This window comes from Macaca thibetana, chromosome 1 (genome assembly GCF_024542745.1).
Source record: "Macaca thibetana thibetana isolate TM-01 chromosome 1, ASM2454274v1, whole genome shotgun sequence".
NCBI lineage: Eukaryota > Metazoa > Chordata > Mammalia > Primates > Cercopithecidae > Macaca > Macaca thibetana.
The window spans coordinates 49,653,053-49,678,925 of NC_065578.1; the positions used below are offsets into that span (position 1 = coordinate 49,653,053).

The window sequence follows — 25,873 nt, forward strand, 5'->3', positions numbered from 1 at the left end:
AATGCCTCCATCTCTGGAGACCCCTGTCTACAGGTTCGGTGAGGCTATGTCACCACTGGACTGCTCGAAGCAAATACGGCTGTGCTGACTGCTCCCTCTGGTGCCCTAAAAATAACATCTAGCAATGTTTTTTCTTTGAAGGCCATTTTAGGTAAGAATTTCAAAGTGAGCAAGACAATCTCTATTTCCATTCTCATTTGCCTGGCTGGACAAACTGATTGAGGGAAACCTAGGGGAATGTAGGACATCATGTTTCTCCCCAGCAAGATGGTGGCCACACTGTGAAACTGTCCTGCAGCGCTCTGGGCCCTGTTCAAAAAGGACATGGAGCATGCCAGGAGGGACCTCCTGCTTAGGGAAGAGCCTAAAAACTATGTTCTCTGAGAGACAGCTAAAGAATGGAAGATATCTCCCTAGAGAGGGGGCACTGAGAAGTGGAGGTGGCGATGTTGCTATACAGGTAGGGAAGGGGCTGTGCTAGCCCTCTTTGAATATCTGAAGGGCTGATAAGTAGAAGATAGAGCAGATGTGTTCTGTGCAGCTCTGGTGGATAGACCTAGGGCTGGTGAAATAAAATCACAAGGAAGCAGAACCCAGCTAGTCAGAAACAACTTTTTACAGACAGATAGCAGCTGCTGGTGTGGCTACTACTGCTTCTCTTATCTTTCTCTCTCCTCTCTCTATTCTTTATTTTCTTGTTCTTCAGTCATCATCACAGCAGCAACTATCATTTACTGAGTGCCTAGTATGTAGCTGGGAACCATGCTAAGTACTTTATGTACTTTTTATATAGTATCTTAACTAGTCCTCACAACAGTTCGGTGAAATAGGTATGATTCTTTCCATTTTACGGATGAAGATACCATAGGTTATCTTGCCCAAGGCTGCAGACAGAACAAGGTTTCACACTCAGGTCTGACTCTAAAGCTGATATGAATGATTCTGACTAACATGTCAACAGGCTGCCCTGGGGAAATGGAGGGTAGGGAGGGTGGGATGGATGGATGAATTCTCTGCTGTTCCCAGAACTCAAATAGGGGCTTACTTGCAGATGATGATTATAATAGTTATTGTTTATTGAGCATTTACTTTGTGCCAGGTATATTCTAAGCACTTTAATATAAAAGGTAGGTTATCTGAGTTAGGGACAATTATTTTAATTGTATTTCAGTAGTTTTTGGGAAACAGGTGGTTCTTGGTTACATGGGTAGGTTCTTTAGTGGTTATTTCTAAGACTTTGGTGCACCCATCACCCAGGCACTGTACATTGTACCCAATGTGTAGTGTTTTATCCCTCATCCCTTGCAACCTTCCCTCTGAGTCCCCAAAGTCCATTATATCACTTTTATGCCTTTGCATTGAGGTAAGGACAATTATTATCCCCATTAAGCCAAAAGCCAATGGAGAAACTAAGCCCTGGAAAGATTAAGTAACTTGCCCAAGGTCTCAGAGCTATTAAGGGCAGAGCCAGGCTGTGAATCAAGGCAGTCTAGATTTGGAACCCACTACATTATATTGTCAGAGGTATTGCTGAGAGTAGGATTCACATAGAGAAAGAAGTTGGATGAGATGATCCTGAAGTTGTTTCTAACCAAGCTTCCGGGATATAAGATCTTCACTTTAAGAATGGCAACAGGTCAAGGTTCAGGAAAAAAAGTCCTGAAATATTTATAAAATATGAATACAAAAACCCAATCTGAGCTTGTGTTGTGCCATTTACTTGGGACTTTACTGAATTATTGACTCTCTAAATCAACAAAGCCCACCTTTTGGGACTCCTTGGGGGAGAAGGGTCATTCTCAGATAAGAGGTATGGTTTTTGACTTTGTCTATAGTTAGAAAAGAAAAGTCAGTCATCTTGACATTTTCTTCACTGTACTTGGAAAACCTGAATGGATATATTTTCTCATTAGTTTAATAATTTAGCAAATTGGCTTTGTGAAACACGTTTATGTAACAACAATGAGACAGGTGTTCTTTGCCAAACAGAGCTATTCCTTTCTAGATCAATTTTGTTAGTAGACTGAAATTTCATATACTGTTTCTATTACTTCCCTGGGCTTCGGTTCCTTTTCTAAAAAGCCTATCAGCTGTAAGAAAAATGTGAATCCGTGTGACAGATTCTCATCCTAGGCCACACTGCGAATCCTGGAATGTTTGGGGGCAGAGGGAAGCTCCTTAAACGCCAAATTACCTAACCCCTTCATTTCATAGAAGGGCAATCTGAGGCTTAGAGAGGTCAAGTGACTTAGCCGAGGTCACACGGTTGAATAGGAGCAGATGCACACTCTACCCACAGAGTTTCTGACTTCTGTTTTGGGGTTCTTTCTAGTCACATCATTCTGCCTCTCACTTTTTAGTACCTGAGCATAAATATAATACTACAGGATGAGTATCACTAATGAAAAAATTCAAAATATTTCAAAATCCAAAACTTTTTGAGTGCTGACATGATGCTCAAAACAAATGCTCCTTGGAGCATTTCAGATTTTGGATGTTCTGATTTGGGATGCTCAACCAGTAGGTAAATGTTACAAACTCTGAAAAAATCCAAAATCCAAAACATTTCTGGTCTCATGTACTTCAGATAAGGGATACTTAGCTTGTACTATTAGGTTGGGAGCTACCTGAGGGCAAGAGCTGAGTAATACGAAAAAGAATAGCAGCAGCAATACTTGCATGACCCTTCAGAGTTTGTAACGAATTTACACAAACATTAACTCACAATCATGTGAGGAAGCTAGATCTTTTACATTTAATTTTGCTGAGGTAATGCTTTTATTTTGAAATTGAATAGAAGAAAGTCTGGATCTAGTATTTTACTTTTAGAAAAAAATGCTAGATTGGACTTTTTTCTTCTTTTTCTTTTTAATGTTCCTAATGAATTTAACAGTTTATGGGGGAAATGCATTGCAGTAGTTCTTGGAAATCAGCCCCACTCTGTAGGTTAGGAAACAAGACCCAGAGACTGGATTTGTCTATTATCACATAGGAAGTGGTAGAGGTAGAACCAGAACCCAGGCCTTCCGCTGGTTCCCTAATAATTTTCATAGTAACTCCCCACCTCTTACTTGGCCTAAAAGGGTTCTCTCTCATTCCATGAGTTACAGGCTTCAGGTTCAATATGTGGAACTGGAAAACAATAAACCAACAGAGGCTTCTCAAAATGTATTCCTGCTTTTAAAGTAAAATTTGCACTTGAGAAAGTTCCAGCATCTAAAAGGCAGAAGAGCTTTCGTTACCAAATTTTGTCTAGTATTTGTTTGCTTGCCTCTGGTGACCAAGAACCTTCATTCTCTAGACTGTGCTGGCAGCACTGTGAGCTGAGGGGACCCTGCATAGCTGGACTCCCAGGGGCAACCCTTTGCCACACTGGCAGAAAATCTGTAAGTCTCTTTGAGTCCATACAGAGATCAAACTCCGGAACCTCATCCATTCTCGTCTTACCTCTTACGCCAATGTCAAGGACAAGCAGGTCCCATCCTCTACATTAGACACAGAGCAAAATCAGTTTCTCCAAGCTTAAGGAAATCCATCCCTTCGGTTATGGACTATGTACTTCAGAAAACCCTCCCCTCTCTGAATTCCTCTGTGCTGACTGCCAAGGCTGTACGTTATCTAATGTTATCAGGATATAAAGGACCAGACTATATGGATTCCAGTCCTGACTCTAGCAGTATGACTTTGGATGAGTCACTTTTCTTGTCTAGGCTTTAATTTTTGCATTTTTAGAAGTGTGAGGGTGAGTCAGTGGAGTAAATTGGATTGCAGTTGAGCTTTGGAAATAAAATACAAACACTTAAATTCAAATCTCTTAGCCAAGTCAGTAAGATGCTTGCTCGTGCTCCAGTTTCCTTCTCCACTGGGTGAAAGGTTATTATAGGGATTGAAATAGCCATCAAGGGCCTGACACATGGAAGCTATTATGATTCAGTGCCTTCTTTATGTGTAAGTAGATGTCATCTATGTGGTTTGAGTTCCCCAGTTGAAGTGGAACTGTTGAAGTGTGATCCCAGGGAGGGATACCTGGGTTGGATTCCCATTGCTGTAACATCCTAGCTGTCTGATGACCTGGGCAAATTCAATGTTTATTTATAAAATTGAGACCTTTTTTGCCTCCCAGAGTTCTCGTGAGGAGTCAATAATATAAAACTTATAACTCTTGTTGGGGGAAGTATTTATTTCACATTTATGTATCCATATGGAATGACTTCTGGATGTGTTCCCTATCTCCCATACAGGGGTGAGAACAAACTTATTTGCCTGGTGAATTTGGGAGAAGGATCTGAGCTCAGCCCCATCCTTTCCCTTTTCTGGAACCAACCTGCTCTCATGTTACAAGGTACGAGGGCCTGCAGTGTCCAGCTATACCATGGACTGGGTGGACACGTCTGTTTAATTTACAGGCAAAGAACACATCAGCTAGCCCCTTGGCTGCTTAATCTCAAACCACAGTCTCCGATCAACTTTTTTGGTAACAAAGGTGATATTTTTATCCCCACCTGAGTCCTATGTCTATCTTTCAATTGGTCTTATGTCTTTTAATTAGTCTTGAACTAGTTAAGTGAAAGGGTATTATTTAATGGCCCTTAAAATCCCAAATACCTCAGAGCACTAAGCAAGTACTTAACAATTAGGTTTTGATGTAACATGATACAAGGGTCACAGCCATTTCTTTTTTCTTTTTTTTTCAAGTTCTGTTTGGTCTTGATTAAAAGATGGGAAAATCAACTAGTCAGGGCATAAATAAATTTTAAAATACATTTCCCATCTGTAACATAAAGCCACAACAAAGATTATTCTTAAAGAGATGCTTCTTTAAAGCCAAGTTATTTGAACACAAAAAGAATGTGCTACTAAACTTCCTTCTGAAGAATGCATACATAATAATATTATTTTACAGTTCTCAGAACACTTTCACATATATTATCTATAAAGCTATCCTAAGATTGGATTCATTTATCCTGAATTTTTACAGATGAGAACACCAAAGCTCAAATAGGGACACTTCTTATGTACAGTCGTACAACTAGAAATTGTCGGGGCTCAGATTTGAACACAGGTCCTTTCCTTTCGAATACTAAGCTCTTTGTACTCTGAGGCATATTTATGGGCTGCATATGTAAGTTCCCAGATATAGTGAAACTGACTATATTTGCTTTTGATTTTGTTCAAAATTAGCATTTACTTTGAACTTGGGAGAACAACTTTTTCTTTTTTTTTTTTTTGAGACAGAGTCTCATTCTGTTTTCAGGCTGGAGTGCAGTAGCATGATCTTGGCTCACTGCAACCTCCGCCTCCTGGGTTCAAGTGATTCTCCTTCCTCAGCCTCCCAAGTAGTTGGGACTACAGGCATGTGCCACCATGCCCAGCTAATTTTTGTATTTTTGGTAGAGACGGGGTTTCACCATGTTGGCCAGGATGGTCTTGATCTCTTGACCTTGTGATCCACCTGTCTCGGCCTCCCAAAGTGCTGGGATTACAGGCATGAGCAACGGCGCCCAGCCTAACTAATCTTTTTGGTATTCTATGAGTAACCTATTCTATTAGTTACTCTATTAGGAAAACATGCTATTAAATATCAGAAACTTAATAAGTAATTATTAACATCATCACTATAAAAAGTTATCATGGCTGGGTGTGGTGGCTCATGTCTGTAATCCCAGCACTTTGGGAGGCTGAGGCAGGCAGATCACTTGAGGTCAGGAGTTCGAGACCAGCCTGGCCACCACAGTGAAACACCATCTCTACTAAAAATATAAAAATTAGTTGGGCGTGGTGGTGCACACTGTAATCCCAGCTACTCGGGAGGCTGAGGCAAGAGAATTGCTTGAACCTGGGAGGCAGAGATTGCAGTGAACCACGATAGTGCTACTGTACTCCAGCCTGGGTGACAGAGCAAGACTCTGTCTAAAAAAAAAAAAAAAAAAAAAAAGCTACCATTCATTTGGTGTTAGGTGCTAGGCACTATGCTAGTTGTTCTATATGTTATCTAATTAAATGGTCACAACAATTCTATGAGATAAGTACTCCTATTATTTCCATTTTACAAATGAATTCTCTGAGGTCAAAAATGGTTCAGAGACTTGCTCAAGATTACATAGCTAGGAAAGAGAAGGCCAGAATTGTACCCTGGTTTGTGAGCTTCCAGCCTATATCCAATCATTACCCTTCACTGCCTCTCAACTTCTGACCTACTTCTAAACGGGGGACAGTTAACATGACTAACTGGCTTTTTGTTGGGCATAAAAAATGCCGCACTCTGCTGCTATGTCACGGCTCATGTCCCTAATGGGCTTTGCTGTTCCACACAGGAACTCAAGCTGTCTTTTGTTACTGTCAACTTAGTCCTAACAGCTAATCATCTATTTTCTTTAAACACCTTTTGATGAGCTAGGAATCCCTAAAGAAAGCAGTTATACCCACAAAGTATCCGAGGGGGAACTTAGGGGAATTGCTGGGCATATGCTGAGTCAGGGTATAAAAAAAGCTTTGGTAACGATAAAGTCCTTTGCCACATAAGGGATTACGATTATTATTATTAATAATAATTATTATAAACAACCATGACAACAATGCCAGTTGTAGCTCTTAGCAATTTCTTCTCTACCTTTGCTGCAGGTGGTAACACACCCCAAAATGAAATTTCCAATCTGGAAGGGTCCCACTGTGAGACTACTCTATGGTTTATCTCAGCTTCCTATGCAGTTGCTAGGCCAGTCTGTCTCACAGGACCACAGGAAAGAAGTGGCACTGGGATGAGGGCTTCCAGGAAACAGTGACAGATGCTCCTCTTTTCATTATTGAACTGTGACAGAACAATTGGGGTGCTAGAGAGTGAGGTTGGGTGGGCTTCTGTGGCTGCAAAGCATAGGTGTCGAGGGCATTTTCTTTCTTTGATGACTTTTTTAAGGTGGGAAAGAGAATGAAAGAAAAATTAAAGCAAGAACAAAGGGAGAAAAGATTAAAATAAGAGAGGAATAGAAATTGTGTCTTGTAGGCTGCCCTGTTTGTTCTTTGTTTTATTAAATTATAATAAAGGTAAAAAGAGCTAACATTTATTGGGTGCTTACTAGGTGCTAACTGTGCTACGTGCTGTATAAGCACCACTGCAGCTCTATGGGGGAGGTATATTACCTCCACTTTAAAAATGAGGACAAGAGGCTCAGAGAGATTATATAATCTGCCTAAGAATGCACAGGCAGGAAGTGGCAGAGCAAAGATTTAAAACTAGGTCTGACTTCAAACTCTTGTGTTTTTAACCACCACACTAGATTATTTTAGTACTGTAGTCATGTACTAGACTATTTATTCTAAGTCCCTTGCTTGGTAGAACTGTACCCTTCGTGTAACTGAAATGCATATTTCCCCCATAACAGAGTGTATTATTACCTTAGGCATTCGGGCAAAATTTAGTCATTCAGTTATGACAGAGCTAGTAATTGTTAGATCTGAATGGGTCTTTAGAGGTCATCTCTGTAGCATATGGGGACAGAAAAGCCCAGTGAGTGGAAAGACCTTACCCAAGTTTATTCAGTATTCATGGCAAATCTGGATTCTTCATTCCTAGCCTGGGCCTTTAGATGGACTGTATAGTGAAGATACCAACTCTAAAGTATTATAATGTTAAAATGGTCTCAAACTTGGCACACTGTCAGGGACACCAAACAAGAGCTGTAACCTTCTCCTTGCGGTGGTATCCCTGATGGTGGCTTTGGTCACTGTACTATTAAATGACAATATAAATGGGGAAGGCCCAGAGGGGATTCTATTAAGAATGGAATGGGAAGGAAAAAACCTTCTTAGTCTAAAAACAGGAGATGATCCAAGTCTTCAGAATGAGAATAAAGAACATAAAATGAATATAAAAAGAATGAGAACAGGCACGTTTCCCCATCCTGGAAAGTCCTGGAATCTGGAAGACATAATTTCAAGTACATAAAAGGAAGTCCTGCTTTACAGAACAATTTGCAAGTTCATTGTCCCTGAAAGCACAAACTGGATACAGACAAATTCATGAGTGAAGATTCTGTAGTGTGGCAAGACAAACCTAATGCAGATGAGCCCCAGCAGTGTGCCCAGCTTACAGGTATGCTAAGATACTGATTCTTCTCAACACTTGGGGCAACCAGGATCCTCAGAGCTGAGTTGCTTTTGACTCTGAGCAGCCTAGTATGGTTGGTTCTCCAGTAAGACACACAAACACTATTTTCAATGTGTGCAGTGACTTGAAAAAGACCGGGAATCACTGAGTTAGCGGACATGCCTCACTTTCTGAGGCCAATACCATGGAAGCAGCCAGGTCCTTGTATGAAAGGTTGGTCCATAATGCTAACCATTGTGTTTGGAACAAGACATTGAGAGACAAATGAAAGAGGAGACACCTGTTTTCTGGTTAGGTTTAGAACTGTTAACTCAGTTTAAAAGCCTTCTGAGAGATCCTGATTATTGTTAGTCTCAGAGTTTCACTACTAGGCATGGATTAAGTGCTAATTAGGGAGGCAGTAAAAAAAACAACACTGGTGGCTTTTAAATCTTAGCACTGCATGTGTGCTCTTGAGTAAGTCATTTAACCTCTTACCATGAGATAAGATCCAAATTTCTCATCTGTAAGTTGGTGACAACATCACCCAACACCACATGGTCTCTTAATAGACCATGTCCCTCTGGGTCTATCTCCTTCACATTTCCACTTGTGAGACAGTTGAACAAAATGTCTGATCCTGTCCTTCTCCTTCTCAACATTCTTAAATGGCTCCTTGCCAAAAGAGGATAGTCCCCTTTTGCTTTGGCCTCACTTTCCCAGTTTGTACATGGTAGTGTTTCTGAGAAGGCTCCCAGCAGGCCTTCAGTAAAAGACATGGCTGGAAAGACAGTTTGGACATGGATCATGAAGAGCTCAAATACCTTATTAGGTGTCATTTAAACTTCTGAAAAAATATTTTCTCCTTGGCTTCAGAAAGATCTGGAGTGGTGGGCTAGATGTGCTCCTCAGGCCGAGTGGGCTAGGGAGAAAGTGGCCATTTTGAATGAATTTTAATATCCAAGCAGGGCCATGCGAGCTGGTGCGTGCATTACTCTGCACGCAAACACCACTCAAGAGCTGGGGCTTTGAACAGGAGTTAAAAGAGTTTAGTCCCTAACGACATACAAAAGACTTGCCGGTGTGATTTATTCTGATGTATTTACTTATCCAATTACCAAAACAGCAGGAGATCATTAAATTTTCTAGTTACCAGATGCAGCACGTTCAATATCTTAAATGTTACCAAGGCTCTCTCTGAGCTATTTTGATAGTACATTTCATCTGCCCAAAAGCTTATAAAACTGGAAGGCAAGAATCATGAACAGAGCAGGTGTTTTCTTTGAAGGCTGGTCCAGCAGCGGCCTGTACAATATCAAACCTATACCCAAATTCCCAAACTCCCGGGCTTAAGCAAAAGTACCATGATGAGAAAGAAAAGTATTTAGGAAGAGAGTATGCTAGGAAAGTGGTACTTGAAGGTGGCTAGAGATATGCATTTTACCTGGCCAGCCTTTTCTTCATGCTTATTCCCTATCAGTTTAGTTGCCATATCCACAAAGGGTCAGGGCTCAGAGCTGGGGAGGACAGTCAGGGAACAAGCATCCTTTGGGGAACGGCAAACCTGCCTCCTGACCCTAGCATACTGCTCTGATTACCTGTGTGGTCTAGGACAAGTCACTTTTCATCCTCTGAGTTTCCTTGTCTGTTAAACAAGGATGTTGATATCTGTCTGGTGTACCACCTTATGGACCTGCTATGAGCATTATCACAGCTTGTCACAGTAACAACATTTTAGAAGTGGCAAAATATTTTCTCTCAAAAAATACATCAAATAAGTGAAATCTGGGTCTAAATTTTCGAACGGGTGGTAGTGGCTTGGCCCCAACATTGCTTACTATGCTGATCTCTAAATATTATCCTCTCATAGACCCTATGTGCCAGACAATTAGAGCAGTTTGCTATTCCTCAAATATGTCTTGTGCTTTTCCTCCCTGAACCTTTGCTATGTTGTTTCCTCCACCTAGACTGTCCTTTCTCTCCAGTTCTACCTGTCCTAACCTATATATCCTTCAAGGCTCAGCTCAGATGCTACTTTCTCCATAAAATCAGGCCTGAGTGACAGAGCCTAAATTAATCTTTCTCCTATTCCTGTAAGAGAGTTAATCATAGCTGGTATCATTCACTAGGCCACAGGCTCATGGAACACAGTGACCATATATGTTCATTGTGGTCTCTCCCTCATATGCCTATCCCATTATCCTCCATGTGGTCAATCCATGTTAACCAAACTAATACCTTAATTTCACCTTAGGATCCTCAGACAAGGAAGTTGCCAAGGTCTGCTGGCTGACTCAAGGTCAGTGTTTAAAGTGGAATGCAGGTACTGGCAATGCCAACCCTGTCTTTTGCTAAAACAGCATTCTTATACTTTGACCAGGCAAGAGATCCTACAGGATCTAGCTCAAGGGATCAGCTACGGTCTCACACTGAGTTATCTGTTGTGCCTTTTGATTATTTGTTTATGAGTCTGTCTCTCCAGTCAGGTTGAATTTTGAGGGCACATAAGAGATTTTACTGGCCAACTATCCCCAGCTCCTAGCATACTGCTGGAAACAGTGTAAATTCACTACATGTTTGCTGAAAGACTGACCTACTGAATGACTGAATGGAAACTCCCCACTCCTCCCTAGAGCCTCCATGAATCCAAAGAAATGGAGTCTAGAGGAGCTGCATCCTCAGACCTCTTCCCCTAGCCTCATTCCTACAGCAGGCAGACTCCGTTGGTGATACCATCAGCAGGTCATCCCAGCAGCTCCCTTGGCTCTGGAAGCTCTCTAGCTCTAGCTTCTGTCAGTTCTGCTGCACAGACACAGGGGCTGACAATAAGTCTGCATCAGTTGCCTTTTCAGAGGGGACAGAATTTTCCCTATTTAAACTGCTGTTGGAATTGGCTAATTAGAAGGATTTAAAAAATCTTAATACTCTAAACAGAGAAAACTGGTTCTGAATTATTAAGCAACATTTTCAATGCATTTGAATAACCTTAAATGACTTAACTGCCACCTGATCCTAAGCTCTAGTTCAGATAAATAAATGTGAAATATTGTCAAAGCCCTGGCTTATAGGAGCCTCCAGCTACAGTAAATAAAAGCTTAAGTCCTCACAAACTGCCTGGGACAGAGACACCGTCATATAAAATGAAAGAAGATGATCTTAAATAAAGACAGTAGGACCAGGAAGCCAGTGGTTTTGTTCTAGTTTTCGGAAGAGAGTTGTCAATGGGGCATGTATTATCAACATCCAGGTCACTTAATCATAAAATCACATAATATCAGAGCTGAAAGAAAATTAAGAAAACACTTAATCTCTTCATATTTCAGATAAAGAAAAAAACACCCAAGAGACTTGTGTACCTTGCTTGAGATCACATAACAAGTGGCTAGAAGAATTAAAAATTTGCGCCAGGAGACATGGCTCCCAGCTTAGCCCCCTTCCCACTGCACTACATTCTTCTCACTTCTGTTTTTTTTTATTAAAAAAATTTTGAGGGCCAGGCGCATCACTTGAGGTCAGCCGTTCGAGACCAGCCAGGCCAACATGGTGAAACCCCATCTCTACTAAAAATACACAAATTAGTCGGGCAGCATATGGCATGCACCCATAATCCCAGCTACTCAGGAGGCTGAGAAAGGAGAATCGCTTGAGCCTGGGAGGTGGAGGTTGCAGTGAGCTGAGATGGCACCACTGCACTCCAGTTTGGGCGACAGAGTGAGACCCTGTTTAAAAAAAAAAATTATTTTTTTAGAGATGAGATTTCACTATGTTGCCTAGGCTAGAGTGCAGTGGCCTATTCAGGTTCAATTATAGTACACTACAGCTTGGAACTCCTGGGCTCAAGTTATCCTCTTGCCTCAGCCTCCTAAGTAGCAGGGACTACACTGCAGGCTTGTGCCACCCACATTCTTCTAAGAATGTCTTGCTGGAGATATCAAAATGATAGGCTGACAACTGGCTATAAAAACACATCTGAAAATTTTGATCAGATGGGTCACTTCTGGTGCTCGAGTTCTAGAAACTCCATGCTCCTGGCATGCTTCCTCCCCCAAACTTGGGAGTTTTACTTCCAAGAACATGTAAGGAGGGGTAAGAGGAGGGTGAGAGAGAAAGAAAACAGGAATGTCAGTATAATGTGGCCCCTCACTTGCCTGTCCTCAAGCTATGAAGATATCATGAGTTTCTGACGGGTGAGATGGAAAATATAAAACCAACCAACCAACCAAACAAAAACAGTGGATGCATGAATAGCTGGGAACATTTTATTTCTTCTAATTTATTTATTAAACAAGTATTTCCTGAGTGTTTACTACATGTAAGAAACCATGCTAGGTCCTGGATTATAACAGTAAACAAGACGCTATTTCTGCTCTCAGGAGTATACAGTCTAGGGTAGAATGCTGACAAGAAAAGAATTTAGAACACTGAAATTCGGAACAGTAAAGGGCCACAGGAGGGAAAAGGGTACCAGGAAACCACAAGGAAGGCAAATGCCTGACTCAGCCCTAGGGTGTTCCACATTTCTCTTTCCTCCTTGTCTCAAACTTCGTGTGTACTGTTTTCTGTTTAAAAAATGTACACCTTACCTTCACTTTGTGACTATGTAAACTTGAACCAGCCATTTCTGCTTTTGGTTTTTCTAAGCCTTGAGCAAGTTACTTCCCATTTCTGCATCTCAGCTTTTTCATCTAGAAAATAGGAGTTTTCCCCCTAGTTTTCACAGTAAAGAATGCATGCACGAGGAAGGCTTGTTCACACAAGGTCTTACATAAAGCCAATTAGAGGAAGGAAAGTGAAAAAAAAAAAAAAAAAAAAAAAAGGAAATAGCAAAAGAATCTTCAGGTTTGGGATACAGCCAAACCTGAAGATTCAGATTTAGACATTAAACCTGAAGGCTTGAGGTGCTGGTTCTGGACGAAGAACAGGGTGTGGTTTTGGTGAAGCATGCTGGGGCTGCAGTTGGCACTGCAGTGAGATCTGGTATTTGATGCATGTGCTAATGCACTCTAGAACTCCACTACTGGCTTTGAAAATTACAAGGAGTGTCTAGAAAAGGTTAATCTGCGCACATACACATTTGTTTGTGTTTACAATGGGGTTATTATACAGACTTTAAGTGAGCAAAGAGTGTCTGCGAAAGCAACTAGAATACGGAGCACAGAACTAACAATTTTTAATTTATGGCTGGATAGAATCAGATTAAATTGTATGTACAGCCTTCAAAAGTTTATTTGATTTCTTGGTCAGGTGTGGTGCCTCATGCTGTAATCCCAGCACTTTGGGAGACTGAGGCAAGCAGACTGCTTGAGGTCAGGAGTTTGACACCAGCCTGTGCAATGCGGTGAAACTCTATCTCTGCGAAAAAAAAAAAATTCAAAAATTATCCAGGCATGGTGGTGTGCACTTGTAGTCCCAGCTACTGGGGAAGTTGAGGCTGCTGTGATCGCACCACTGTACTCCAGCCTGGGTGACAGAGTGAGACCCTGTCTCAAAAAAAAAAAAAAAAAAAAAAAAAAAAAAAACAAAGAAAAAGTTTATTTGGGGAAGGGTAAATAATTTTGAAAATGTTATCGACCGGGCATGGTAGCTCATGCCTGTAATCCCAGCACTTTGGGAAGCTGAGGCGGGTGGATTGCCTGAGGTTGGGAGTTCAAGACCAGCTTGACCAACATGGAGAAACCCCGTCTCTACTAAAAATACAAAATTAGCCGGGCATGGTGGTGCATGCCTGTAATCACAGCTACTTGGGAGACTGAGGAAGGAGAATTGTTTGAACCTGGGAGGCGGAGGTTGCAGTGAGCTGAGATTGAGCCATTGCATTCCAGCTTGGGCAACAAGGGTGAAACTCTGTCTCAAAATAACAATAATAATTTTGAAAAGGTTTAAGTATATCAATATACATAAACAGTAATAGTCCCTCCATTTTATGTTCAGCACAGTATAGGGAAAGGACTTGGGTTTTGAGAATCAAACACTGATATTGACACTTATTGGACAATATTGAGAAATTTAAACTCTTTGAGCTTCAGTGTTCTTATTTGTAAAATGGAGACAATATCTACCTTTCAGGGAACTAATACCTGGCATACAATAGGCACAAAAAGAAATAGCTATATTCATTGTCATCGTTCCCCATCATTCCAAGTCCTTTGTAAATAAGTTAGAAAGTGGTAAGGGCAAATTTTTTAAGGCTCTGAATTCTACTCAGCTCATCTGAAATGGTTGCAATAACCTCAAACACATTTAAAAAATTCCTTCGTGCACTTCTTTGATCTGGTCAGAAGCATACAATGATGGGTTTTCTCATATAATACCACTGGTTCCCTCAATATGTCTGTGGTTTAGCAACTCATTCCTCTTTCTGCTATCAATTTCATCATAATAGCTTAGAAATGCTGAGCATTTACTATGCTAGTGCTTTGTGCATATCACTTCATTTTATTTTTACAACAGCTCTATGAATTACATACTATCATTATCCTTATCCTACAGATGAGGAAACTGAGCTACCTAGAGGCTAAGTCATTTACACAAGATCAAACACCTAAGATATGGTAAAGATGAGATTTAGTCTGGGACTCTAGAACTCAGTCTCCTCCGCCCCGCGTTTTTTTTTTTTTTTTTTTTTTTGAGACAGAGTCTTGTTCTGTCACCCAGGCTGGAGTGCAATGGCAATATCATGGCTGACTACAGCCTCAACCTTCCAGGCTCAAGCAAATCTCCTGCTTCAGCCTCCTGAATAGGTGGGACTACAGGCATGTGCCACCACACCTGGCTAATTTTTTTTTTTTATTTTTAGTAGAGATGATGTCTTGCTACATTGTTCAGGCTGGTTTCAAACTCTTGAGCTCAAGTAATCCTCCCACCTTGACCTTCTGTAAGTGCTGGGATTATAGGTATGAGCCACCATGCCCAGCCCAGAACTCAGTTTTTTAACTACTACCCAATAAAGTCTCTCTGTGGCTTATCTTCAAATCTGCTCCAGTCACTGCCAGGAGCTTTTTCTGGTGTTGAGCCATCCTCACAGTTTAAATCTATATTCTCTGCTAGAAAGTACCATGTAGACTTTCTCCTGGCCCCTCAGACTCAACAAATCCCAAAGTGAACCTGCCTCTCCATTTATCTTCCTTGATTTTTGCCTATGGTACTATACCATCTTTTTAGTCGTTGAGGCTGGGGACCTCTAAGTCACCTCTGAAAGCTCCTTCTTCTTATCCTCCCCCAACCTTGGCATAGCCAATTATTAAATCCCACTGATCCTTCCTACTTCCTGGCTCTGCTGCCTTCTCTTCATCCCAAATTGTTGCCATCTTAGTACTGTCTCCCACAGCCTGTTTACTTTTGTACTGCAGTAGTTCTATCTGGTCTCCCTTTCCCATGCTTTCACTACTTTAATCCTTCCTAATCAGGATAATCAACAGTGTTGAGACAGTGGGGAAAAGGCAAAAATGTGGAATTAAAAGACCTAGGTGAAACCACTGCTCTGCAACTTAGCTATGTCAATTTGTATAAGCCACTTGGCAGCTCTAAGTTCAAATCTTTCATCTTTATCATAGGGCCTAACACCTACCAACAAATTAGCATTAGAAATGGTTTTATGAGGGCAACAATTCTGTCCTCTATTAGTGGATGTATAGTAGTAAAGAATTCTGTGGAGCACTATGCATAGAATATACTCATTTTTCCATGTATAGTTCTTCATAGAATTATTCAGTACCATATCTCCAATGTCTTACGCATAACAGGTGCTCAAAAATATCTGTTGGATCGATGAGTAGAAAACTCTTCCATATTTTTTCATCTCTTATTTTATTTCCCTTTATACCTGACTTCATAGTCTAAATTCCAATCACAGAAAACTGTATGCAATTCCCCAAACATACACTGATTTATATTTCTATGGTTTTGTTCACATTTCTTCTGCTTGGCAAATGCCCATTCCTCTCTTTCTGTTTTCAAAATGTCTTTTTTTTGCAGTATATTAGTGTCATGTTTTTCCATTTGTGTGCTTTTTGTTAGTGATTTTGCTGTTTAAAATGGTTCCCAATCATAGTGCTGAAGTGCTGTCTGGTGTTCCTAACTGAAGGAGGGCTGTGATGTGCCTTGTGGAGAAAATACGTGTGTTAGATAAGCTTCATTCAGGCACGAGTTTTTAGGACTATTAGCTATGAAATTCAATGTTAATGAACCAACAGTATGTATTAATGTGTCTTTACATATATGTGTGTGTGTGTGTGTGTGTGTGTGTGTGTGTGTATATGCACATTTTCTTTCTTTTTTTGAGGCAGGGTCTGGCTCTCCAGCCCAGGCTGGAGTGTAGTGGTGTGATCATAGCTTACTGTAGCCTCAACCTCCCAGACTCAAGTGATCCTCCCACCTTACTCTCAAGTATCTGGAACTATGGGATGCACCACCATGCCCAGCTAACTATTTGTGTGTGTGTGTGCGTGCATGTGTGTGTAGAGAAAGGGTCTCATTATGTTGCCCAGGCTGGTCTCAAATTCCTGGGCTCAAGTCATCCTTCTGTCTTGGCCTTCCAAAGTGCTGGGATTTACTGGTGTGAGCCACAGCACCTGACCTAAGTAAAGTGTCTCTAAACAGAAACACACATAACATACATAACAAAATTATGTATTGAGTAGTATTTCCCCTAGGAACAGTAGTTGAGTATCCACTAATTCAGAGTTTGTGGCAACATTATACAATACAACTACTGTGAGTAATGGGAATCAACTGTATTTCCCAGTTCTAAAACCATTAGCTCCCCACAGCCTATAGAATAATACTGTAATTTCTTAACCTCAGGTATATTATTATAGTCTGCACCGCTGATAGAGGACTTTTTGTTCAGCCAAATCTGGGTATTTTTCATGTTGTATCTAGCTTGGCAGTATGTGCCACAAGTCTGCCAGGATGATCTTCTCATATTGTATCTGCCCTGCCAGACTTGGTTGGCCTTTATAGACAAGACTGTGTTGTAATTATCATCACACCCTTCAAAGTGTATACCTGTCATTCTTCATCTATTTATCCATCCACCTACCCACAACTCAGCGAGCCTCTACTCTGTGCTAGGCCTGTGTAAGTCCTGTTCCAGGAACTGGGGGTACAAAGGCAAATAAGACAGTATAGCTACTGCCCTAAATGAACTTATACAGAGCAATTCCCAGAGGGCCCTGACATAAACGAGGTAAAAAATCTCTATGAGGAAATACACCTGTCTCTCACCCTAGGAAAAACACCATAAACTAATTCAGGAATATTTTCACTTATGAAAGAAATCTGCTGGTTTGGTAAAACAGAAGACAAATGTTAAACTCTAGATATTTCTAATTGAACACCATTCTCAATCTTTCGTTATTAGGCATGTAGGGCACATTGTTTGATATCTTTACTTGAAAACTGGTAGTTTCCAAACAGTTAATATTGGACAAAGATTCTTTGTCTTCTTGAAACCAAAACACTGAAAAAAAAAAAAAAAAAAGAGGAAGGAGGGAATGGGGTTGCAGAGAAAAATTATCACCATTACCATCACACCAGCTACACTATTAGATTCTTACCCTGTATTAATTTTATATATTATATATTTTATATAAATTATATATACATTATATTTATATATAATAATGTAATGTATATTATATATAAAATAATATAAAATATTAATATTATATATAAAATAATGTATTATATATAAATATAATAATTATTAATATTATATACACACACACACACACACATATATATATAAAACCTTGGGAGGTTGTGCCTGGTTTCTCCTGGACTTTGCTCATGTACCTTTTCTCCTTGCTGATTTTGCTTTGTATCCTTTTGCTCTAGGAACTCATAGCCCTGAGCATGATTATATGCTGAGTCCTATGAATCTTCCTAGGAAATGACATATATATGAATGAAACATTTTATATAGATTTTTAAATGCTCACTACATGCCTTTGAAGTATGTATTGCTACTTCCATTTTACCAAGAAATTAAATAACCTAAGATCACTCAGTGAAGAGTTGATCCATTTGACTCCACAACTTGTGTGTTTTCTTGTTTCAGTCTACAGTGCCTATGCAATGTGACTGAGGAGAGGTAGTATTAAATAAATCATCCTTACAGTGTTGATCTACATTTGTTTATAGTGGCAAGCAAGAAAAATAAATATCAACAACTCCTCCCCTTTTCAAAGTAGCCCATTTGAAGAAAGTATTCTCCCTAGGCAGGGAAAGTGGCTGTAGGCTCAAGGACAACAATAGGGGTTCAGAGCAGACCATTATAGAATTTGGGGCAAATCTGCATTGAACACGCTGATACTCTACAAACTAGGTGATGGCTATTTCTAAGGATTGTCCCTCATGATGTCTTGAAAATCTCCTTTGAAAATACAGGTTGATTGGTGCTTGTTAGGATTCTTCTGAGACTACTTTTATACCCTTTGCTACAGGACTAAGTTATGTTCCAAGAGAAGGTGGGAAGTTTCCCTGTTTACAGAGGTCCCCTTACATATCTAGCAGTAAACTCCAGAAGTGAATTTGAGACATAAATATCTTAGAAAACAAAGTTATACGTTCAGAGAAGGGTTAACACAGCAGGACTGCTAGTGTTTGAAAGGCCTGCTTACAAGGTTGGCAACTAGAAACTTGGGTTTGAGAAGGGTTACCATTATTCCCAGAACTGGTAAGAGTGGCTCATTATGCGTAAACTGTTTGTGCAAACAATATAGTTTATGAGGAACACTTGCTTTCCTTCTGGGAGTCTGGCATTTTGGTATATGGCTGGCAGAGTATACCTATGTGGTCAGCCCCCAATAAAAACCCTGGGCACAGAGTCCCTATAAGCTTCCTTGGTTGGCAACATTTCACATGTGTTGTCTCAAATCATTGCTGGGGGTAATTAAGCATGTCCTCTATGATTCCATTGAGAGAGGACCCTTGGAAGGTTGTGCCTGGATTCCCCTGGACTTTGCCCATGTACCTTTTCTCTTTGATGGTTTTGCTTTGTAACCTTTTGCTGTAACAACTCATAACCACAAGTGTGATTATATGCTGAGTCCTGTGAGTCTTCCTAGGAAATCACTGAACTTAGAGATAGTCTTGGGGAACCCCCAACACATTATATGAAAATGTTTTGTTTAGGGTAAAGAGCATAGACTTTGGAGGTTAGAATCCCAATTATATCAGTTACTATGTGTGTGGTGCTGGAAATATCACTTAACATCTCTTAAGCCCAGTTGTCTAACCTGTAAAATAGGACTACTATCTATGCTTTAGGGTTGAATGAAAATTAAATGAGAGAATACTTTCTGAAATGTCTGCACAAGGTCTGGCATGGAACAGAACATTAATAATTGTTAATTCCTCTCACTGAAAGCTGGAAAAGGCTGTAAAAACTGAAGAGGTCCTGAAATCAGCCATAAAAATTTCAAAGAAAACTTTCACATCGGAGATCCACCACCTCTTGGAAGGCTCAGGCCCAACTGTTGTTAAAACTAGGCAGAAAATTCTACCAACAAAAGTCACTGAAAACTTCTTGGATGTTTGGTCACATTTCCATGTAACCCTAGCTGAAAGGATTTTGCTTTGTGGAAAAAAGTAATGTGGAGAGAAGAGAGAATATGCTTCCTTAGAGGAAAGTAGGTGTGAAAGTGAGATGGTGTGGTGTCATCCTACACACCCAGGGGTATGTCTAGTTGGTGAGCTGTACTATTCTTTCCCAGCACAAGGTCTACACATCTTAAGGCTTCACGTCTTGAATGCACCATGTGCCATGTCTGTGTCCTCACATTACCTCACTTAATTCTTTATTTTTAAATTTCCATTTTTTATAGAGATGGGGCGGCCTCTCTATGTTGTCCAGGCTGGTCTTGAACTCCTGGGCCCAAGCGATCCTCTTGCCTTGGCCTCCCAAAGAGTTGAGATTATAGGCATGAGCCACTGCACCTGGCCTTCACTTGATTCTTACAACCAGCACAAAGGTGGTTATTATTATCTGCCTTTTACAGGTAAAAGAACCAGTTTAGTGTGGTTATGTGACTTGCCCAAGGCCCCCCTAAGAGTTGGTTCTTTGTATTATATCATCATGCTGTCTCCCTGTCATGATTGCCAAGGCTCAGAACACATTTTTACTGCATTTTACTAAGGGGACTGCAATAAACAGTGGATTTTCTTCCAAGGAAGAGTCTGTTATAATGCAACTGGCAAAGTGCAAGTCACTGTCACATTAAGAATGAAGAATGTGTCTAAAAACTTATTTTTTAAAAGGCTAGAGACAGGTCAAAAGTAGTGACTTTTGGGACATGGATTAAAGAAGTTTAGCCATTACCAACTCAAACGGCATGGCCCTCTGCCAGTTACCAAGTATTTTCATTATCACTTTTGATCTTATCATCACAATTTATCTGTGAGGACACATGACATTATCGTCACTTGAAAGATGAAGTAGCTGAAATACAGAAAAGAGAAATGATGTACTCAGAGCACCTCAGCTAATAGGTGGAAGTGCCAGTATTAGAACAAAGATCTGTCTGACTCCAAGTATAGAGAGGACAGGAGAATCTATGGGCCATTTACCAAATACTTAGTCTAGGCATTGGTAACCTTTACATCCAACCATCTCTCCAATCTTCCCCTGCCTGGTGGTATTTCTATCATCTCATTTTAAAGACTACAACATCCTTAATTATTCTTATGGCTTCAGTCTTTATTCCATTGTCAATTCATCTTTCCAGGTTACTAGTGAGATATAACAGAAAGAATCACTACGGTCACATTTAAGTGCCAGCTCTGCCACTGCTTAGCTATGTGATCTTGGTTAAAACACTTAATTTACAGTTTCAGTTTTGAAGCTATAAAATGGAGATAATATCTGTCTGGTATAAAAGGTTTTGGACATGAGTTTGAAATCTGCTTCTTTGAGCTTTTGATTTCTTAACCATAAAGTAAGGATACCCCAATCTCATAGGGTTGTTGTAAGAATTCAATTACATGATACCTGTAAAGTGCCTAGCACTTTAACATATAATGGGAACATATAAGGGGAACTCAATAAATAGAAGACAGCATTATTATTATTTCACAGGCTGTTTGTTCATTTGCATCATTCATTCATTCATTCAGCAGGTATTTACTGAGCATCAGTTAGGTTTCAGGTACTGACCTAGGTGCCAGGATTAGTTAACAAATAAAGTTCTTGCCCTCTAAGAGCTTTTATTCTAGTAGCAGGGAGACAATAAACAACTATATACCTATTATGTCAGAGAGTGAACAGTTCAGTGGAGAAAAAGAGAGCAGGATAAGAGAAATAGGGGTTGTCAGTCTGGCAGGGTGGGGAAGGTAGGGCAGAGAGGGGAGGGAAGGAAGACTATTACTTTATATGGGTTGGTCAGCAAAAGCCTCAAAAAAAGCAGTATTTGAGCAGATACCTGAAGGAAGTGAGGGCATAAGCACTATCTAGAGGAAGACTATTTCAGTAGAAGAAAGTGCAAATGCAAGGCCCTGAAGTAGGAACATGTTTCATGGTGTTGTACAAATAGCAAAGATGCCAAGGTAAATGGAAATGACTGAGTGGGAGAGGGGTCAGAGAAATGCCAGCAAGTTAGATCAATAAAGGCCTTTCATTCTGAACTGATGGGGAGCTATTACAGGGTTCGAAAAGAGAAGTGACATAATTTGCCTTATTAAAAAAATATCATTGTCTTTTTTGAAAACAAGATTGAAGGGGCTCACAGATGGAAGCAGAGGCCAGTAGGACATCATTATAATAATTTGGATAACAGATTATAGTGGCTTGGGCTAGGGTTCAGTTGTAGAGGTACTGAGAAGTAGATTCTGGGTATACTTTGAAAGTAAAACCAACAGATTTTGCTATGAGTTGGATGGAGAAAGGAGATAAAGAGGAGTCAAGGATAACTCTTGAGGTTTCTTGCCTGAACAAAAAGAATGAAGCTGCCATTTAATCAGATAAGGAAGACTATGGGAGGAGCAGGTTTTGGGGAGAGTAGGAATCAGGAATTCAGTTTTGACTATGTTTCATGTGAGACGCCTACTGGATGCAAAGTGGAGATACTGAGTAGACAGCTGTATGTAGAAATGTTTGGAGTTAGAGAGAGAATTTAGACTGGATATATATATTTGTGAGTTGTAACTGTGTATATTACGTTTATTGCCACAAGACTAGATGAGAGCAATTAGATAATGCCAGTAGAAAGAGATCAAAGGACTGACATGTATTGAGCATCTGCTGTGTGCCAGGTAATGTAAATCTGTAAATTATGGAATAATGTATGTGTTATTATTCTTACTGTGATGATAATAATGGATGACTATATCATTCTGTTACTCAATAAATAAAGCCAAGCTCCTTCTCCTGGTATTCCAGGTTTTATATATCCTATCCCCAAACCTCCTTCAGCCTTTTCTCAGGACTTTGTTAGACAAAGCCCCCTCGTTTCAGCCAGTCTGGTCATGGCTTTGTGCTTTTCAACATTAGCCCTTTTACCTCAAGCTGTCCTCGCTGCTGGAGAATGTTTTCCTCTTAGCAACCTACCAAAAAATCCTATCTACCTCAGTTTTGTTCAACTGCTATCTCTTTTACACAACCTCTCTTGGTTACCCACGCCAGCAGGGATCTATTGCCCCTTTTGCTTGACTATTCTTTGGATCCACTGCATGAACTGCAGTATGAGGACTGTTTGTATGAGAGGCTGAAATGTTCTTAAATGTGGGACCATGCCTTATTCCTTGGCACTAAGCAGAGAGGCTGGCAAAATAAAACTGTATTGGATAAACAGGGTGTGGAATACAACTAAGCGTATATTTTACCAGCATCTAGCAGTGACCCAGAAATAGGAATTACAAGGTGAAATGAAGAAATCAGAGATGATAAAATCTTTCAAAATATGTAACGCCGAGCTTTATTTACACATTGAAAATATTTTTCTTTTTTTTTCTATTTGAGACAAGGTCTCACTCTCTCACCAGGCTGGAGTGCAGTGGTGCGATCTCAGCTCACTGCAACCTTTACCCTCCGAGTTCAAGCGATTCTCCTGCCTCAGCCTCCTGAATAGCTGGGATTACAGGCACCTGCCACCGTGCCCGGCTAATTTTTTGTATTTTTAGTAGAGACGAGATTTCACCATCTTGCCCAGGCTGGTCTTGAACTCCTGACCTCGTGATCCACCTGCCTTGGCTTCCCAAAGTGCTGGGATTACAGGTGTGAGCCACCATGCCTGGCCTAAGTTTTGTATTTTTTAGTAGAGGCAGGGTTTCACCACGTTGGCCAGGCTGGTCTTGAACTCCTGACCTCAAGTGATCCACCTGCCTCAGCCTTCCAAAGTGTTGGGATTACAGGCGTGAGCACTCGGCCAACAATTAAAATTTAAAAAATTTAAAACTTACAATTTAGAAAATGAATTTCTTAAACAAAATGAATAACCTAAAGAAATATAAACTGCCCTTGCTAGTATTTTTCCCTTTAATTAGGTTGCTGTTGTGTCAGATTAGAGTTTCATATACAGACCTATTTAAGCAGCACCTGTATTAGTCTCTTAAATCTTTCGCTGTTTACTTTTTTTTGAATGTTGTAAATATTTTGTAAACAGTTTTTACCAAATGACTTCTACCTAAAAATTCAGGAGTCCTGTCGAATAATCCAGGATAATTTTTCTTCACAACATAACTTCTGAAAATAAGGCAATCAAGAGGCCTGGGCTGCAGTCCTCAGTGGTCATTAATTAACTGAATGTACACTCTCAAGCAAGTAACTTCACCTCAAGACCTCATATTCACCATTGCTGAATGATACTAACACCACACCTGTCTTGGTATCTCCCAAAGCTGACAGAAGAGGAGTGGGATAATTCTGTAAATGTATTTTGTACCTTAGTGAGGTCTCTTGTTTCTTTCAGTCAAGCAGTTTATTGTGGTTTAATGGTGAGATGCATGTGGCGAGGAGGTAATCAGAAGAAGTGAGAACTGAGCAGGAAAAGGAGATGGTGTGAAACTTTGAAGATTTTGTATGCCATGGTAAGGAGTTTGGACTTTTTCTGTAGGCCATTAGAACCACTGGAGGCTTTTAAGCAGGAGAGAGAGAGAGATCATCAAAGTCGTTTAAAAAAATAACTCAAGAGACAGTGGGGAGGATAGATGTGGGGAGGCAAAACCGGAGGCAGGGAGATGAATTAGGAAGCCATAGGTTTAACTTGGGCTATGACGACTTGGGCAGTGGTATAGAGGGAAAGAGAAGAAAAGAACAGATTTGAGAGAAGTTTAGAGACAAAATTAATATTGCAATCGTCTAGATACTAATGTGTTCCATTACACGATCATAGTTCTTTTTATCTGAATCTTGATTATTTAGGGATACTGAACATTTCCAAATAACCAGATATAGTGATATAAAATACCTGAGGGGAATGGAACAAGCTCAGCAGTAGGACCTTTAACATCAGATGCTTCATCTTGGTTTATTTTGAGAACAAAGCTTTTAAGATACAGTCGTTCAATGGCATTAAAGTTTTTTCTTCTGGCTCTTGTTTTTTAAAAAAATAAAAGTCTAATATAAATTGAAAATCAATCCAACTGCAATATTAGAGGTATTACCATATGAAGGTTATTGAAGTACAAAATATTTTAAAATACTGGTGCTTGCAGCTGTAATTTATTGCATTTATTAGGTGGTCTCTAATGTTGATTTTTCTAGTTCTATGACTCTAATTTTAAAGTGGAACTCTATAATTTATTAAGTTTTTTAAAAGGACTCAATAATCTCAAAAAGCAATGATCATAAGAAAACTTGGATGTCACCATCAGCTCTGTTTTTATAATTGTTCAAGTGACTTAAGTGCTTAATTTTACTAGGCTTTCATTCTCCCACCAGTAATGTGGCAGCATTGGCCTTCATATCTCTGAGATCCTTTGCAAATATCAGATATTTGCAAGATTTCAATGATATATTCTTAAACCTGGGTTACAGCCAGATACTTGTAACTCAAATTTGATATCCATCACTGTTCTAGAGAAAGAATTCACTGCTGCCACGTTTTCTTTAACTGTAAGCCCTTCCCACCTCTTCTGCCTCTCTCTATTTAGGATTATTATAGCAGATACTGTTTTATGTGCTATGAATATAGTAATTTATATTCACTTTACATAACTCTTACCATGACCATCTCAGATATTATCATTTCTCTTTCAAAGATGAAGAAATGAAAGTTCGGCAGGGTCAAGTAAGTTGTCCAGTGTTCAGTATGATGGAGTGGGATGCACATGCAAGACTAACTACGACTGAAACATTTACTTCTGACTTTGCTATTCTGCTTCCACTCACTGAACATCTCTCTGTGCAAGGATCAGGTAAAATTCACTTCCTTTGTAATACTTTCCCTTATCACTGCTGGCTGAAATTACTTATCCTTCTAACTGTGGGTGTAATTTGTAATGCAATTTGCTTTAGATGTGTGTTTTTACTATAATGTGAACTCTTCAAGGTCAGCAACAATTTTTTTTTAAATTTCTGTATCACCAGCATCTGGTATGAAGGCTGAAACAGAGAGGTTGCACAGCAAATGTTTTGCTATAATGAGAGAACAAATACATGAATTAAATGCGAATTAAATTTCTTCTATCTCCTTATGGTGGCAAATAGTATCCACGTGTTACGGATGAAGTCAAGTCAAACTTCATCTAGCTGTAGCTTCTGGATTCAGACTGTAAATTCTACAAGGGTTAGATCTATGCCATTATTTTTCTTCACTGTGTTTGTAGTGTTTAGCTTGGTGCTTAGCATAATAA

The 25,873-nt window shown here is 39.9% G+C and overlaps 1 protein-coding gene and 1 long non-coding RNA gene across 3 annotated transcripts in view; one reads left to right on the forward strand and one right to left on the reverse strand.

Moving 5' to 3' along the window:
- The window catches only part of FAF1 (Fas associated factor 1), a 506,672-nt gene that overhangs the window by 2,692 nt on the left and 478,107 nt on the right, over positions 1-25,873 (reverse strand). The gene's annotated exons all lie outside the window — the stretch shown is intronic.
- On the forward strand, positions 7,481-25,362 carry LOC126961785 (uncharacterized). The gene is made up of 3 exons (XR_007728418.1): positions 7,481-7,615; positions 23,989-24,106; positions 25,280-25,362. It is a non-coding gene; the product is annotated as an uncharacterized LOC126961785 (long non-coding RNA).